The sequence below is a fragment of the Lissotriton vulgaris genome, unplaced genomic scaffold, assembly GCF_964263255.1.
Source record: "Lissotriton vulgaris unplaced genomic scaffold, aLisVul1.2 SCAFFOLD_903, whole genome shotgun sequence".
Taxonomy (NCBI): Eukaryota; Metazoa; Chordata; class Amphibia; order Caudata; family Salamandridae; genus Lissotriton; species Lissotriton vulgaris.
The window spans coordinates 95,470-101,099 of NW_028247330.1; the positions used below are offsets into that span (position 1 = coordinate 95,470).

The 5,630-nt window shown below is 50.9% G+C and overlaps 1 pseudogene; it reads right to left on the bottom strand.

The window, feature by feature from the left end:
- Window positions 1-5,086: 5,086 nt before the first annotated feature.
- On the bottom strand, window positions 5,087-5,257 carry LOC147665186 (small nucleolar RNA U3; annotated as a pseudogene).
- Between the last annotated feature and the right edge of the window lie 373 nt (window positions 5,258-5,630).

Here is a 5,630-nt window from a genome sequence, read left to right on the forward strand (position 1 = left end):
CCCAGGTTACGTGCGTGGTCCGTAGGTTTTGGTGCGTTGCCCAGGGCCGGTGGCCACCAAGAGTCGTCCCAAGCGGAGGGGGATGATCCTAAGATGAAGACTTCCATTTTGTCCGAGTTCAGTTTTAAACGGCTGTTCTTCATCCACTCGGCTACTTCTTTCATCCCTTCCTGTAGGTTGGTTTTGGCGGTGTTATGGTCTTTGGTGAGGGAGCGGATCAGCTGGGTGTCGTCAACGTAGGAGATGATGTTGAGGTTGTGTTGGCGTGCGATGGATGCGAGGGGACTCATGTATACGTTGAAGAGGGTGGGACTGAGTGCTGATCCTTGTGGTACGCCGCAGATGACTTCAGTGGCCTCCGATTTGAAAGGGGGGAGGCGGACTCTCTGGGTTCTTCCGGCGAGGAACGAGATGATCCAGTTCAATACTTTTCCTTGTATTCCGACATTGCTGAGGCGTTGTATAAGGGTGCTATGGCAGACTGTGTCGAAGGCTGCGGAGAGGTCCAGTAGGATGAGGGCAGCTGTTTCTCCGATGTCCATTAGAGTTCGAATGTCGTCTGTTGCTGCGATGAGGGCGGTCTCGGTACTGTGTTTGGCTCGGAAGCCGGACTGTGATGGGTCAAGGGAGCCGTTGGATTCGAGGAAGGCGGCGAGCTGACTGTTGATGGTTTTCTCAATGACTTTGGCAGGGAATGGGAGGAGCGAAATGGGGCGGTAGTTCTTAAGTTCAGAGGGGTCTGCTGTGGGTTTCTTCAGGAGGGCGCTGAGTTCGGCATGTTTCCAGCTTTCCGGGAAGGTAGAGGAGTTGAGGGAGCAGTTGATGACATCTCGGAGATGGGGTGCGATAATGGAGTCTGCTTTGTTGAAAACGTGGTGGGGACATGGGTCGGTTGGCGATCCAGAGTGGATGGAGTTCATCAAGCGGATGGTGCCTTCAGTGGTGATTGGGTTCCAGGCTCAAAGGTTGTTGGAGGGGGGTTTTGGTTCGGAGGTGGGTGGGGTGGACTGGTCGCCAAAGCTGTTATGTATGTCAGAGATTTTGTTGTTGAAGAACGAAGCTAGAGAGTCGCAGAGGTCTTGAGAGGGAGTGATGTCGTTGGTGCCGGCGGTGGGGTTGGTAAACTCTTTGACGATGTTGAATAGTTCCTTGCTGTTGTGGGCGTTGTTGTCGAGTCGATCCTTGAATGCTGATTTCTTGGTGGATCGGATCAGCTGGTGGTGTTTGCAGGTGGCGTTCCTGAAGGTGGCCAAGTTGTCAGTGGTTGGGTTTTTTCGCCAGGCTTTCTCGAGGGTGCGACAGATCTTCTTGGATTTCTTAAGGTCGTCATTGAACCAGGGGGCTTTTTTGCTACCTTGCTTGATTTGATGGTTTTTCAAGGGTGCTGTGGGTGATCCATTGTGTGAGGTTGACGGCTGCTTGATTTGGGTCCAATGATTTGGCAGGAGGGTTTTGGTAAAGCGATGTGAAGAGCTGGTCGGTGGTAATTTTGTTCCAGTTTCTGTGGGGGATTGGTTGTGGGTGGTTGTGGGTCGTGGTCTTTTCGTAGTTGAAGTGAACGCAGCTGTGATCCGTCCAATGGAGTCCTGTGGCGTGATTGAAGGAGATGTGCTTGCCGGAGGATAAGATTGGGTCGAGCGTGTGCCCGGGCAAGTGGGTGGGGGTGTCTACAAGTTGTTTGAGTCCGAGATTGGCGAGGTTGTCCAGAAGGGTGGTGGTGTTGCTGTCATTGTTCTTTTCCAGGTGGAAATTGAGGTCTCCCAGTAGAATGTAGTCCTCGGAGGGGAGGGCGTGTGGGCTGATGAAGTCAGTGATGTCTTCGCTGAATTGTGTGCGGGGTCCTGGGGGTCTGTAAATGAGGGTACCTCTGAGTGTGGTCTTAGGGTCGGTGTGGATCTGGAAGTGAAGGTGTTCGGCGGCTGATAGGTTATCATCGGAACTGGTTGTGATGTGGATGGTGTTCTTATGGACGATGGCGATGCCTCCTCCTGTTTGGTTGATGCGGTCCTTTCGGATGATCTTGTAGCCGTCCGGGATGGCTATGGCTTTGTGGGGCGCTGATGAGGCGTTCATCCAGGTTTCTGTAAGAAAGGCGACGTCCGGCGATGTGGTGTCTAGTAGGTTCCATGGTTCAGTTGCGTGTTTGTGAACCGAGCAGGTATTGAGCAGGATACACTTCAGGTGGTTAGTGTCGGAGCTCTGTTTGGAGTTTGTGGATTTGGTGTGGGTCCTGATGCAGTCGAACTTGCAGGAGTGGCAGGTGAAGGGCCTATGGGTGTGTCCTGGGGCGGCTTGGTAGCAGTCTGGGAGACGGCCGGAGTTGAGTGCTGAGAGGGTAGCGGTGTCGTACGTTATGCGGGTGGAGTGGAGTTTGCGGGCACCAGGGGGTCGGGCGCGGTCCAGGCGCGGACGGGCGTAGACGGGCTTACCTTTGGCGCACCTTTGGCGCACCTTTGGTGCGCATGGGGCGCGTTCGCTGCGCGTAAGCTGCTCTGACATAAGCGGATAGTGGGGGGGAGGAGCGAGGGAGGGTCAGCTGGGAGGCGGGAGCGGGGTGGAGAGACGGGCTGGGAGGCACAACAACAAAATGGCAGCAAAACAAAAGCGAAACAGGACGAGATTGGTGCACAAGCAGGAATATCGCTATGATGTGGGCAGAGGCACTGGCACAATCAGACACAAATTATATTAACAAGCAATGCAAACTTTGCAATATAGCGCTACCAGATCAAACAGGCACAAATGATAATACACGCAATGTGGGCTATGCAATATAGCGCTATGCTATTAATCAGGCACTACTACAATTACAATCAATGAGAGCAGAGCACAATTAGGTATTTGCAGCAATGAGCAGTAAAGCGCTACGATACCAAACACCCAACAGCTATGTCCACATCCAGACTGTATTCTACTTATGCTTGTAATATCAAAGTACTCTGTGTATTGTTGGAATGGCCCACTCCCGCACTGATCTGAGGCAAGGTACTGCCCACTAAACCATAGCCAGCACCTGTAGGAGAGTAGGGTCTGCTTCCCCCACTTTTTGCTGTGATTCTCTGGTTTTTCGACTTTAGTCTGGGCTAAGGTCACCCCCACTTTTTGCTGTGATTCTCTGGTTTTTCGACTTTAGTCTGGCTGTGGCCCTGCTAATCAGGACCACAGCCCAGCTGTTCTCTCTCTAAATTGATACCATGTACTTTAGGTACATACCAGATTGGTTACTGGGTCACCCTTGTGAGCCCCTGTATAGGGTACTCTAGGTACCCAGGTCATAGGTGCAGCCTAGGCCTACCAGGGGCTGCAGCATGTATTATGCAATCCCTGGTTAGCCTTCCAAACTGACACCACAGGTCTGATCACACAGCCTGGGTAAGGTGGTGTAATCACCCCTTACTTAGATATAGTATATCTATATCTACAAATTTGCGCTATATAAAACTTTATAAATAAAATAAACATATAGCCACATAGTAACCTATAAGTCACTCCTATGGCAGACCTTAACAATCCTGAAGGCAGAGTGCTTGGTTTTATATAAAAAGGTGCCCGAGCATAAGCTGAGCTCCTCTGCAGCTTTCAGAAGCATCTCCTTATAGCTGTTCTATGATATAGCCATACCATATACTCTTAAGTGCATTATAATCCTCGCAGTTAATGCTAACTTTGGTTTGGCTTTATCAAAACATGTCTTGTAAGGTGTCGAACACTTTGGAATACTACCCCCACCCCCCGCCAGACCTGGCGGCGGGGGTAGCATTGTTATGTTATGTTATGTTAATGGGTGTCTTATATAGCGCACGGCTACTTCTAGGAGTGTCCCGGCGCTTTCTGACCCATAGCTGAAAAAGGAAATGAGGAAACAGAGACATAACAGTTACTGATTGTAGAGCCAAGTTTTCAAAGCCTTTCTAAAGGCAAGCAGATTGGGAGTGCGACGAAGATCAACGGGAAGGGAGTTCCACAGTTTAGGGGCGAGATGTTTAAAAGAACGTCAACCTATCCTGACTTTTCTAATGGGTGGAACCGTTGCCTTCTAGAGGGAGAATACATGTAGTTGCTGGTATACCCGGTTAAAGTTGAACAGAGCCTCAGCATCACAAAATGGATGCTGCTGCCACAGACATGAGTATGCCCTCCTGCTGCTGGATGAAACTCCGGCATGGGAGGTCTGGAAAATAGGTTGCCTGCCCAGGGAGGTGCTAGCACCTCCCCAGACAGGACTTTCGTGTATAGGGGCAGGGAGGGCTGCATTCAGTGAATGCTTTCCAGACACTGCCTGGGGCACACAAGGTGCTCCATGCATTTTCCAGTTCAAACCGGTAGCTGGGGCGCGAAACTGGACAAAGGGGAAGCGGTGTAACCACCCCCTCCCCAGGTCCACCCATAGGAGGGACCTTAAAGTTAGTCAAACCCCTAAACTTAGTATAAGTATAGGATCCCAGTCCCTAGGACTTTAGATTACCCTGGATGAAACTTTGAAACATATATCCTGGACCTTCGTCATTCCATTTCGACTGGAAGACGGAAGACATCTCCCCTGTGGTCCAGGAGTGGCCACCCTGTTCAAACAAGCACCAACAGCAACTTTGCTGGTCTGCATTTTCGAGGCTCCCGCCGGACCCTGATGATCTGCAACCCAGGGCATGGACTTCCAGACATCTCTGACCCGAGCTTCGCTCCCAGCAAAGCTGAGACCCGTGGCGGACACGAGAGACGTGGGACCGGCACTGTTCCCAACAAGCTACGCAGGTGAGCGTGCACGCACAGAAGTCACCCTAAGCGCGCAGAGTGCTGTATTTAGAGCGCACTCCTGCGACACGGTTCGCGCCGTCTCTTTTACAATGTATACGGCGTGAAACACTGCCATTTCCTCGTTGCAAGAGACGCCGATTCTTGCAGGGCACAGCTGCTGGGCTGATTGTGGTCCTTTGAATTAGTATTCGTGCAATTAACGGGAATACAAATTCAAAGGGTCACAATCAACCCCGCAGCTGTGCACTGTAAGAAAAGGAATACAGTGTGTGATAAAGCACACGTCGTGTTTGACTTTGCTTTTCTTTTCTTAATTGCCCTCAGTTGCTGGGCTGCTTGTGACCCTTCCTCCAGCTGTCCTGTAAAGGAGAGATGAACGGTCACCCATAGAAATCAGCAGCTGCATTAAAGCGACACTGTCCACTCGCTCTAAAACAAGACACTTTTGTAATGCATTTCCCTGGTTAAGCACTATAGAAATGATCCCTAAAAGACTAGTCCTTCAATAAACGTTTGCAACTCATAGGGACAGGTGTGTATACAGGAGCCTGAGGTGGGAGGGAAAGTACGAGGGTGCAGTGGGAGAGAGCGAGCCTGCGAGACAGAGGCATCGAGATGGAGAGAGAGAACTCGAAGCAGACAGTGACAGGGAAAGACAGCACGCATGAGAATTATCGAGGCAGGAGAGACAAACCTAACCAACAAATTAAAAAGTGAAACTACACCTGCGAGAACCCATTTCGACAGCGGCTAAAAGCCCGTGCGGGCTGAAGGCAGATGACATGGGCCCCTTTAGCTGTTTGTTTCCCACCCCTACTTTCTTCAATTCTCTCCTTCTCCATTCTTCTTTATCACTGCCCTCCCACCATACTTGT